This window comes from Mirounga leonina, unplaced genomic scaffold (genome assembly GCF_011800145.1).
Source record: "Mirounga leonina isolate KUSES-001 unplaced genomic scaffold, KU_Mleo_1.0 Mir_204, whole genome shotgun sequence".
Lineage (NCBI taxonomy): Eukaryota > Metazoa > Chordata > Mammalia > Carnivora > Phocidae > Mirounga > Mirounga leonina.
This window is the reverse complement of record NW_023270513.1, coordinates 10,294,258-10,307,226: the sequence shown is the minus strand read 5'-3', so window position 1 is coordinate 10,307,226 and position 12,969 is coordinate 10,294,258.

The following is a 12,969-nucleotide window of genomic DNA, read 5'->3' as shown; positions in this document are numbered from 1 at the left end:
ACAATGCTTTGAAACTCAAACTCAATCACAAGAGGAACGTTGGAAAGAACTCAAATACATGGGGGCTAAAGAGCATCCTACTAAAGAATGAATGGGTCAACCTGGAAATTAAAGAATTAAAAAAATTCATGGAAACAAATGAAAATGAAAACACTACTGTTCCAAATCCTTGGGATGCAGCAAAGGCAGTCCTAAGAGGAAAGTATATACAATACAAGCCTTTCTAAGAAACAAGAGAGGTCTCAAATACACAACCTAACCCTACACCTAAAAGAGCTAGAGAAAAAACAGCAAATAAAGCCTAAACCCAGCAGGAGAAGAGAAATAATAAAGATCAGAGCAGAAATCAATGAAATAGAAACCAAAAGAACAGTAGAACAGATCAATGAAACTAGGAGCTGGCTCTTTGAAAGCATTAATACAATTAATAAATGCCTGGCCAGACTTACCAAAAGGAAAGAGAAAGGAGGGGCACCTGGGTGGCTCAGTCTTTAAGCATCTGCCTTCGGCTCAGGTAATGGTCCCAGGGTCCTGGGATTGAGCCCTGCATTGGGCTCCTTGCTTGGCGGGAAGCCTGCTTCTTCCTCTCCCACTCCCCCTGTTTGTGTTCCCTCTCTCACTGTGTGTCTCTCTGTCAAAAATAAATAAATAAAATCTTTAAATATATTAAAGAAAAGAAAATAGAAAGGATCCAAATAAATAAAATCTTGAATGAAACAGGAGATTATCACAACCAACAGCAAAGAAATACAAACAATTATAAGAGTACATTATGAGCAACGATATGCCAACAAATTAGACGATCTGGAAGAAATGGATGCTTTCCTAGAGACGTTTAGACTACTAAAGTGAACCAGGAAGAAATAGAAAACCTGAACCGACCCACAACCATTACAGAAATTGAAACAGTAATCAAAAATCTCCCAAAAAAGAATTCAGGGCCAGATGGCATCCCAGGAGGATTCTACCAAACATTTAAATAAGAAGTCATACCTATTCTTCTGAAACTATTCCAAAAAATAGAAATGGATGGAAAACTTCCAAACTCATTTTATGAGGCCAGCATTACCTTGATCCCCAAACCAGGCAAAGACCCCATCAAAAAGGAGAATTACAGACCAATATCCCTGATGAACATGGATGCAAAAATTCTCAGCAAAATACTAGTCAATAAAATCCAACAGTGCATTAAAAAGGTTATTCATTATGACCGAGTGGGATTTTTTACTGGGCTGCAAGGTTGGTTCAACATCTACAAATCAATCAATTTGATACACTACATTAACAAAAGAAAGAACAAGAACCATATGATCCTCTCAGTAGATGCAGAAAAAGTATTTGACAAAGTACAGCATCCTTTCCTGATTAAAACTCTTCACTGTGTAGGGATAGAGGGTACATACCTCAATATCATAAAAACCATTTATGAAAAACCCACAGCGAATATTATTCTCAATGGAAAATAGCCAGAGGAATGTTAAAAAAGAAAAGGAAAGCTGGGGCATCACAACTTCGGACTTCAAGCTCTTTTACAAAGCTGTAATCATCAAGACAGTATGGTCCTGGCACAAAAACAGGCACATAGATCAGTGGAACAGAGTAGAGAGCCCAGTAATGGACCCTCAACTTTATGGTCAACTAATCTTTGACAAAGCAGGAAAGAATATCCAATGGAAAAAAGACAGTCTCTTCAACAAGTGGTGTTGAGAAAACTGGACAGCGACATGCAGAAGAATGAAACTGGACCATTTCCTTACACCATATACAAAAATAGACTCAAAATGGAAGAGAGATCTAAATTTGAGACAGGAATCCATCAAAATCCTTGAGGAGAACACAGGCAGCAACCTCTTCAACTTCAGTCGCAGCAACTTCCTCCTAGATTCATCACAAAAGGCAAAGGAAACAAGGGCAAAAATGAACTCTTGGGACTTCATCAATATAAAAAACTTTTGCATAGCAAAGGAAACAGTCAACAAAACCAAAAGACAACTGACAGAATGGAAGATATTTGCAAATGACATAATAGATAAAGGGCTAGTATACAAAATCTATAAAGAACTTATCAAACTCAACACCCAAGGAACCGATAATCCAATCAAGAAATGGGCAGAACAATGAACAGAAATTTCTGCAAAGAAGATATCTAAATTGCCAACAGACACATGAAAAAGTGCTCAACATCACTTGGCATCAGGGACATACAAATAAAACCACGATGTGATACCACCTCACACCAGTCAGAATGTCTAAAATTAACAAGTCAGGAAATTACAGATGCTGACGAGGATGAGAAGGGGGAACCTTCCTACAGTACTGGTGGGAATGCAAACTGGTGCAGGCACTCTGGAAAACAGTATGGATGTTCCTCAAAAAGTTGAAAGTAGAGCTACCTTATAACCCAACAATTGCACTACTCTGTCTTTACTCCAAATATACAAATGTAGTAATCCAAAGGGGCACGTGCACCCCAATGTTTATAGCAACAATGTCCACAATAAGCAAACTATGGAAAGAGCTATATGTCCATTGACAGATGCATAGATAAAGAAGAAGTGGTATATATATACAATGGAATATTATGCGGCCATCAAAAATATGAACTCTTACCATTTGCAATGACATGGATGGAACTAGAGGGTATTATGTTAAGCGAAATAAGTCAATCAGAGAAAGACAAGTATCATATGATCTCACTGATATGTGGAATTTGAGAAACAGGGCAGAGAATCATAGGGGAAGATAGGAAAAAATGAAACAAGATGAAACCAGAGAGGGAGACAAACCATAAGAGACAATCTCAGGAAACAAACTGAGGGTTGCTGGATTGTGGGGGGAGGGATGGGCTGGCTGGGTGATGGACATTGGGGAGGATATGTGCTATGGTGAGTGCTGTGAATTAAGACTGATGAATCACAGACCTATACCCCTGAAACAAATAATACATTATATGTTAATTTAAAAAGTAATAATAAAGTTTATATGGAACTACAAAAAAATAAAAGAACACATGGTGCTCATCTCTACAAGTGCCCTCCTTAATCACCATTATCTATTTAACACATCCCCCCACCTTCCGTCCAGTAATGATCAGTTTCTTCTCTGTAGTTAAGAGTCTGTTTCTTGGTTTGCCTCTCTTTTTCCAAAACCCCTATTTCATTAGTTTTGTTCCTTAAAGTCCACATATGGATGAAATTATATGGTATTTGTCTTTCTCTGACTAACTTATTTCACTTAGCATAATACTCTCTAGCTCCACCACGTCATTGCAAATGGCAAGATTTCATTCTTTTTTATGGCTGAGTAAAATCCATGGCATATATACATATACTAAATCTTTATCCATTCATCAGTCCATGGACATTTGACTCTTTCCATAATTTGGCTATTACTGATAATGCTGCTATGAACATAAAGGGGCATGTATCCTTTAGAATCAGTATTTTTTTTAACCTTTGGTTTAATACCTAGTAGTACAATTGTTGGATCGTAAGGTAGTTGCAGATTTAGCTTTTTGAGGAACCTCTCTACTATTTTCCAGAGAGGCTGCAGCAATTTGCGTTACCACCAAGTGTAAGATGGTTCCCCTTTCTCCACATCCACGCCAACACCTGTTGTTTCTTGTGTTCCTGATTTTAGCCATTCTGACTGATATGATTTGATATCTCATTGTACTACTGATTTGCATTTCCCTGATGATGAGTAATGTTGAGCATCTTTTCCTGTGTCTGATAGCTATCTGGTTGTCTTCTTTGGAAAAATGTCTATTCAAGTCTTCTGCCCATTTTTAACCAAATTATTTGTTTTTGGAATGTTGAGTTATATAAGTTCTTTATAGATTTTGGATACTAACCTTTTATCTGATGTGTCACTTGCAAATATCTTCTCTGACTCTGTAGGCTGCCTTTAGTTTTGTTGATTGCTTCCTTTGCTGTGCAGAAGCTTTCCATCATCATGTAGTCCCAATAGTTTTTGCTTTTCTTTCCCTTGCCTCTGGAAGCATTTTTGTAAGAAGTTGCTACAATCAATATCAAAGAGGTTACTGCCTTATTTTTCCTTTAGGATTTTTATGGTTTCAGGTCTCATATTTAAGTCTTTAATCCATTTTGAATTTATTCTTTTGTATGTTGCAGTCCAGTTTTCCCAACACCATTGTTGAAGACACTTTTTTTAAAAAAAAGATTTATTTATTTATTAGAGAGAGAGAGAGCAGGGGAGTGGTGCAGAGGGAGAGAGAATCTTAAGCAGACTCTGCACTGATCATGGAGTCCAATGCAGTGCTTCATCCCACTACCCTGAGATCATGACCTGAGCCAAAACCAAGAGTCACTTAATTGACTGTGTTATCCAGGCACCCTGAAACTGTCTTTTTAATGTGGATACTCTTCCCTGATTTGTTGAAGATTAATTGAACCATAGTTCTGTGTTTCTATTCTGTTCTTTTGATTTATGTGTTTATTTTTGTGTCAGTACCATACTCTTTTGATCACTACAGCTGTGCAATATAATTTGAAGTCTGAAATTGTGAAGCCTCCAGCTTTGCTTGTCTTTTTCAAGATTATTTTGCCTATTCTAGGTCCTTTGTTGTTCCAAAGAAGTTTTAGGATTGTTTGTTCCTGCTCTGTGAAAAATGGCAATAGCATTTTGATAGGGATTGCATTAAATGTGTAGATTGCTTTGGGTAGTATAGACATTTTAATAATATTTGTTCCTCCAATCCATGAGCATGGAATGTTTTTACCATTTCTTTGTGTTATCTTCAAATTCTTTCATCAGTTTTTTTATACTTTTCAGAGTACAGAACTTTTTCCTCTTTGGTAAGACTTATTCCTATTTATGTTATTATTATTATTATTTTTTTTTTTTGGTGCAACTATAAACGGAATCAATTCTTTGATTTCTCTTTTTGCTGCTTCATTACTGGTGCATAGAAATGCAACAGGTTTTTTTATGCTGATTTTGTATCTTGTGACTTTACTGAATTTTTCTATCAGTTCTAGGAATTTTTTGGTGGAGTCTTTTGGGTTTTGAAAAGAGTATTATGTCATCTGCAAATAGTGAAATTTCGACTTCTTCCTTGCAGATTTGGATGCTTTTATTTCTTTTTGTTGTCTGATTGCTGAGGCTAGGGCTTCCAGTACTATGTTAAATAACAGTGGTGAGAGTGAACATCCCTGTCTTGTTCCTGACTGGAGAGGACAATCTTTCATCTTTCCCCAATTAGGGTGATATTATCTGTGAGGTTTTTGTATATACCATTTGTTATGTTGAGGTTTGTTCCCTCTAACCCTACCTTGTTGAGAGTTTTTATCATGAATAGATGTTGTACTTTGTCAAATGCATTTTCTCTATCTATTGAAAGGATCACATGGTTCTTATCCTTTCTTTTACTAATGTGATCTATCATTTTTATTGATATGCATATATTAACCACCCCTGTAACCCAGGAAAATCCCATTTCATCATGGTGAATGATTCTTTTAATGTACTGTTCCATTTAATTTGGTAATATTTTGTTCAGAATTTTTGCATCCATATTCATCAGGGATATTGGACTGTAGTTCTCTATTTTAGTGGAGTCTACCTGGATTTGGTATCAGGGTAATGCTGGCCTCCTAGAATAAATTTGGAAATTTTCCTTCCTTTTCTAATTTTTTGGCATAGTTTTAGAAGAATAAGTATTAACTCTTCTTACATTTTCACTAGAATTCACTTGGTGAACCATCTGGCCCTGGACTTTTGTTTGTTGGGAAATTTTTGATTACTGATTCAATTTATTTCCTGGTTATCAGTCTGTTCAAGTTTTCTATTCCTTCCCCTTTCAGTTTCTGTAGTTTATATATTCCTAGAAATTTATCTATTTCTTCCAGGTAGTGCAATTTATTGGCATATAGTTTTTCATAATATTCCCTTATAATTTTTGTATTTATCTGGTTTGGGTTGTTATTTCTCCTCTCTCATTTGTGATTTTATTTATTTGGGTCCTTTGTTTTGTTTTGTTTTGTTTTTTGATAAGTCTGGCCAGGGGGTTATCAATTTTATTAATTCTTTCAAAAAACCAGCTCCTGCTTTCATTGATCTCTTCTATTTTTTTTTGTTCTGAATCATTTATTTCTACTATAATTTTTATTACTGTCCTTCTTCTCCTAGCTCTAGGCTTCATTTATTGTTCTTTTTCTAGTTCTTTTAGATTTAAGTCATTTTAAATTTTTCTTGCTTCTTGATGTACGTGTTTATTGCTATATACTTCCCTCTTATGACTGCTTTTGCTGCATCCCAAAGGTTTTGGACTGTCATGTTTTCATTTTCATTCATTTCCATGTATTTTTTTAATTTCTTCTTTGATTTCCTGGTTGACACATTCATTGTTTTTTAGCATGTTGTTTAACCTCCATCTGTTTGTGATCTTTCCAAATTGTTTCTTGTGGTTGACTTCTAAATTCATAAGGTTGTGATCACAAAATATGCATAGTATGATTTCAATCTTTTTGTACTTGTTGAAGGCTTATTTGTGACCTAGTATGTGATCTATTCTGGAGACCATCCCATGTAATTGAAAAGAATGTGTATTCTGTTGCTTTAGGATGAAGTGTTCTGAATATATCTGTTAATCCATCTGTTCCAGGGTGTCATTCAAAGCCATTGTTTCCATGTTGATTATCTGTTTAGATGATCTGTTTATTGATGTAAGTTGGGCATTAAAGTTCCCTATTATTATTTTATTATTATTAATGTGTTCCTTTATTCTTGCCATTAATTGTTTTATATATTTGGGTGCTCCCATGTTGGGGGCATAAGTATTTACAATTGTTAGATCTTCTTGTTCAATAGTCCCCTTTATTATGATATGGTGCTCTTCTTCATCTCTTGGTATAGTCATTGGTTTAAAGTCTAGTTTTTCTGATAGAAATATTGCTACTGCAGCTTTCCTTTGATGTCCATTTACATAAGTGTTTCTCCATCCCATCACTTTCAATCTGCATGTGTCTTTAGATCTAAACTGAGTCCCTGGTAAGCAGCTTTTAGATGGTTCTTGTTTTTTCATCCATTGTGACATTTAGTTCATCTACATTCAGGGTAATTATTGATAGATACATATTGATTGCCATTTTATTACTTGTTTTGTCATTGTTTCTGGAGGTTTTCTCTGTTCCTTTCCAGTCTTTGTTGTTTCTGGTGTTTCCTTCCCCTCAAAGAGTCCCTTTTAATATTTCTTGCAAGGTTGATTTAGTGGTCAAGAACTCCTTTAGTTTTTGTTTGGGAATTTCTTGATCTCTCCTATTCTGAATGATAGCCTTGTGGAGTAGACTTTCTGGTTGCAATTTCTTTCCATTTAGCATGTTGAATTTATCATGCCACTCCTTTCTGGCTTTCAAAGTTTCTGTTGAGAGATATGCAGCTAGCCTTATGGGTCTTCAATTGTAAGTTAAGGAATTCCTTTATCTTGCTGCTTTTAGTATTTTTCTTTATTTCTATATTTTGCAAATTTAATTACAGTATATCTTGGTGTTGGTCTGCCTTTTTTTTTTTTTTTTTTTTTTGATGGGAGTCCTCCTCTGTTCCTTCACAGTCTCAATGTCTGTTTCCTTCTCCAGATTAGGGAAGTTTTCAGTTATGATTTCCTCAAATAAATTTTGGCCCCATTTTCTCTCTCTTCTTCTGGGACTCTTATGATATGAATGATATTACATTTAATGGATTCAGTGAGTTTCTTAAGTTTATTCTTGTGAGCCATAATTTTTTCTCTCTTTTGTTCAGCTTCATTATTTTCCATTATTTTCTCTCCTGTAACACTTATTCCTTAATCTGCTTCTTCCATCCTTGTGTTCATTACGACCAGTCTGTTTGAAATCTCAGTTATTGTATTTTTCATTTCTGACTCTTTTTTTAATTCTTTTTTTTTTTAAAGATCTTATTTTATTTATTTGACAGAGAGAGAGAGAGAGACAGCTAGAGAGGGAACACAAGCAGGGGGAGTGGGAGAGGGAGAAGCAGGCTCCTGGCCGAGCAGGGAGCCCGATGCGGGGCTCGATCCCAGGACCCTGGGATCATGACCTGAGCCAAAGGCAGACGCTTAACAACTGAGCCACCCAGGCGCCCCTTTTTTAAATTCCTTTATCTCTGCAGTAAGGGCTTCCCTGATGTCTTCCATTCTTTTCCTAAGACCAGCGAGTATCCTTATGATTGTTGCTTTAAATTATTAATTAGGCATATTAAATATATTTGTGTCATTTATATCTCTGGCTGTGACATTTCAGGGAGAGTCTCTGATGTGTGCTGTGTGTGCTGTGCTGTTGTGTTTTAGCTACTCTATCCTTCAGGCCAGTCAATTTCAGAGACTCTCCTTCCCTGCAGCGGGCAGTGTTTGGAACTTGGCCAGTGTGTGGCTAGTTTTAACAAGGTGTGTTTTGGTCTACTTGTTAGATGAGACCTGATGCTAATTTCAGTCGAATGAAAGACTTACAGAAATCTCTGGTTGGAAGAGATGGTGTGTGCAGGGGTTTCTGCTGGTCTTCTGGGGAATGGGCCTGCTGTGCTAAGATTAAGGCACATTTGCCTGAGAAGGGAAGTACAGGCAGAGAAAAGGGGGGCAGGACTTGGTGTAAGTAGGTTAGGCAGCCTGTGTGGATGCTGTCCTATTACTGAAACTGATTTATGCTGAGGGGCGGGGAAGGAAATGGTGCCAGCCAGCTCCTTTGTCCCCAGAGAGGGGTTTCTGTGCTTGCTGCTCTCAGGGAAGCCCTCACAGACGAGCAGATAATTGTTCCCATGCATTACAGTCATTTTTTGGGTCACTGTTTTCGTGCTGTCTGAATTGCTTGCTTGACAGGAGCAGTGCCCTGCTGGCTGTAAAACTCTAAACTTTAGGGATGTGGTATGGCAAGGGCCTATGCTTGTCTTCTCTGGGAGGGTCTTGCCACACTGGGACTGATGCAGGTTTCACCTAGAAGGCCCATCATGCCAGAGCACAGGGTCAAGAGATTTGGAGTAAGAAGGCTAGGTTGACAGTGTTGGGGCAAGCTGTCCTCAGCAGTCGGTCCTGAGTCTTTGTCCAGTGGCAGGGGAGGGAAATGTTTCCTGCCACCTCTTCTGTCTCAGAAGAGGTGTCTCAGTGAATGCCACCTCTCACAGATGCATTCCAAGAAGAGGGGACAATCTCTCCCATGTGAGTCTTAGGCATTATTCAGATCATACTGTCTGCTCCCTGGTTGCTTCCTGCCTTCTCTCCAGGGCTCCATCCCAGCCAAGCCCACCAACCTTTGAAACTCCAGTATTTAAGCCCTGCTGGTTGCAAAACCTCAAGAAATTCAGCCCCTCTCATTTCCCCCACCAATAGCTTTGGGGAAGTGTTATCCTTGTGCAATCCCCTGTGTGCTTCTCTCTCTCACCTTTCTCCACAACCAGGGCTCCCTCCCCTTTGAAGAACCTGTGATCCATTTCTTCCCCAAACCATGTCTCTGCACTTCTTATTTCCTTCCGTGTGGCCTCTTCTCTCCCTCTAGCTGTGGAGTTTGTTATGTCAATCCTCATGTCAACTTCTTGGGTATTCAGAATGATTTGGTTGTTATTGAAGTTGTGTTCCAGGGATGAAATGTGCCTAGGGTCCTCTTACTATGCTGCCGTCTTAGCTTCCCTTTCCTTGACAAGATGATTTTGGATGGAAATCTCAGGGTGATCTATTATTAGCTTCATGAACTTGTATGTCCAAATCTCTCCCTAGGTTTGAGAAATTCTCAGGCATTATTTCCTTAAGTTTTCTACAATTTACTCTCTTTCTTCTCTTTCTAGGATTCCAATGATTCAGATATTATACTTATTTTTTTAAAGATTTTATTTATTTATTTGACAGAGAGAGACACAGCAAGAGCAGGAACACAAGCAGGGGGAGTGAGAGAGGGAGAAGCAGGCCTCCTGCAGAGCAGGGAGCCCGATGTGGGACTCGATCCCAGGATCCTGGGATCATGACCTGAGCCGAAGGCAGACGCTTAATGACTGAGCCACCCAGGCGCCCCTCAGATATTATACTTATTGACAATGTCTCATAAATCCTGTAAGCTTTTGTCATTCCTTTTAATTTTTTTCCATTTTTGCTAATTTAATTGGATACTTTTGATTGATGTGTCTTCTAGCTCATTGATTCTTTCTTCCGCTTGTTCAACTTCAAAGTTGAAGCACTCTATTGTATTTTTTTTTAGCTCAGGCATTGTATTCTTCAACTCTGAAATTTGTGTTTGGTTCCTTTTCATGTTTTCTGTTTGTTTAACTTCTCATTCTGCTCTTGAATTGTTTTCCTTATATCATTGAATTATTTATCTGTGTTCTCTTGAAACTCTCTAGCATCTTTAGAACAATTACTTTGAATTTTTTATTGGGCAATTCCTGGATCTTTATTTCTTTGAAGCCAGTTACTGGAGGTTTAATGTATTCCTTTGGTGAAGTCATGTTTTACTGATTCATCTCAATCCCAATAGATAGTCTTACATAGGTGTCTGCACATTTGAAAAAGCAATCACTTTTTCCAAACTACAAGCTGACTTTGGGAAAAGAAGTGTTTTGCCTGCAGATGGGGGCATGCTGGATCATGTTATGACTCTATTTTTATTGGTGCAGTGCACCAGTTGTAGGGGTGTTTGACAGTACCAGGTCTGAGAGGGCCTGATGTCTCTTTGGCTTAAGCCACTGGGGTCTATAGCACTGACAACTGTGTGGGGTCCACAGAAGCATGGGTGATTAACTTCTTTAGTGATACCTCCAGGTCCAGAGAGTGGTGATGGCCAGAACCAGTTGTTTGCAAACATTCAGCTTTGGAGGCCAGATACTGGTGCCTATATAGTGGCAGGGACTAGTTTCAGACACACACTAGTGATGTGGACCAGGGCAAGTAGCATAAGCTGGGGCCAACTATGCTCACTGGGAACTGCAGAAGTCATGGTTGTTAGCTTTACACTTTCCCTTCATGCGTGCACATTTCAGTAGAAATCCTTAATGGGGTTTGGTTCAGAAGCATGCAGCTCCACAGTTGGAGTGACTAGCTACATGTAGCTGTGGTGGTGTTGGCCAGTGACAGAAAGGAGTACCTGCTCCAAATCCACAACAGCTGCAGCAGCCCTAGCTGCCAGTGTATTCTGTCCCTGCACACTCTCCTACCAAGCATGCATGCTGCACTAGAGGACAATCATGGGCATCACGCCAGTGGTGTGCATGTATACAACTGGAAGGTTTAACCCTGAATGCAGTCAGGTCAGTGGGCATTAACCGGGGGGCATGTAGGGTAGTGTCTTTGACTTGCATATCAGCAGATGCCTGGAATTGCTGTCAATATGGTATCTGGAATTCTGCAGATATGGGAGGGAATGGAACTGGGAGGAACTCAGGTGGCTGACATTAGTAAATGTGTATATCTGTCAGGTAAATGTTGGCAAAATCTGTAGGGTATGTACAGCAGCTGTGTTGGCTGTTGGCTTTATCAATGGTGAAATCTGAGTTTTTCTGCAGAGCATGTCTCTGTGAATTGCAATAACTCCTCCTGTGTGTCTGCTAATAATAGCCCCTGTTCTTAGCCATCTCTATATATCTTAGCTTTGCTGGTCTGGGTGGGATAAAACAAGCAGAACCTTTGGGCAGTGCCCTGAAAATCTGAAAAATCTGATCATTCACCATGCTCTTTCTTTCCTGTCTAGAGGAACTCTTTCTAGCTGGGAGGTTCCTTCTTAAATCTGAACAATGTTGGTTTGAGGGATGGGATTATGCAAGCAAAATGAAGTTCTCTTTCTTCTTGTGCATAAAATCAGAGCTTTTTAATCTAAACCAGTGACACCCCTGACCATGAAATCTATGGGAATATTACAAGAATTTATTCCTCAGAACATCCAGAAGAATGATGGAGTTTACTCATTCTTGTGTATGTCACTTGAAAAATGAAAGTGGTACAAGAGAATTTATCCTGACATTTCTGTTTAGGATTGACCATCACCATCTCAATATTGTCACACAAGCAAGTGTTCTGCTTGGTTAAAATATGTATTATGCTTACTGAAGACAGTGATGAAAGTGCTAAGTGATAGGCTATTTCTCAGTTTGTTGGTCCCTTCCATTAAAATGAAACCTGAGTCTATTTTAATTAGTTCACTTATTTTTTAATAAGATGAATAATAGAAAAAAGAGTATATTTTGACTCAGCATCTTAGATAATAAATTGGACCATAGTAAGGGATAACAAATTTTATTCTTCTCTTTGTTTTGACCATAAGAAGACTTTTTATAGTCAATGGGATTAGTTATTCCTTCTTCAGAATTTTTTTTTCAAAAGGGAGAGAGCAATTTCCTTTTGTGTTGAACAAATTTAGGTAACATGTTAAATTTATTTTTAAAATGAAAAACTTTTTAAGTTGTCTAGGGTGACATATGGGCATCAAGATGTTAAGTTCCTATTTTCAGTGTCAGAGAAATGGCATCAAATGGAGAACATTGAAAATAAGTGTAAAATCTAGGATATATATGTAGAAACATAAAAAAAAAAATACTATGTAGGCTCATTTAGATTATTACTATGTTTAAAGCAGGGACACCAAAAAAAAAAAAAATAGGTGGCACTCATGCTGCTGGTAAGTGCAACTTCTTAAAGGTTCCTCTTAAAGAATTCCTCCCAAAATACTGCAGTGAATCTATTAACAATATAAATAAAAATGTATATTTATTGATGCTTACTATGCCATGCACTTTGCCTATGCATTACTGAATCCTCAAAATAGCTCCATTACATATAAAATATGGTTTTGGTCCCACATTGCAGAGAGAAGACATTTGCTAATGTTATCCATTCAAGGAGTAGGATACCTGCCTAGCTCCTTTCTCTAAAATAAACACTACCATTTTTTCTGTTTTATTCAACAAAATAGATTCTAGATAAAAAGACTAAAAATTGCTTTGTTTACTTAAGAAATATTCCATAAGCATAGGAAGCTACAA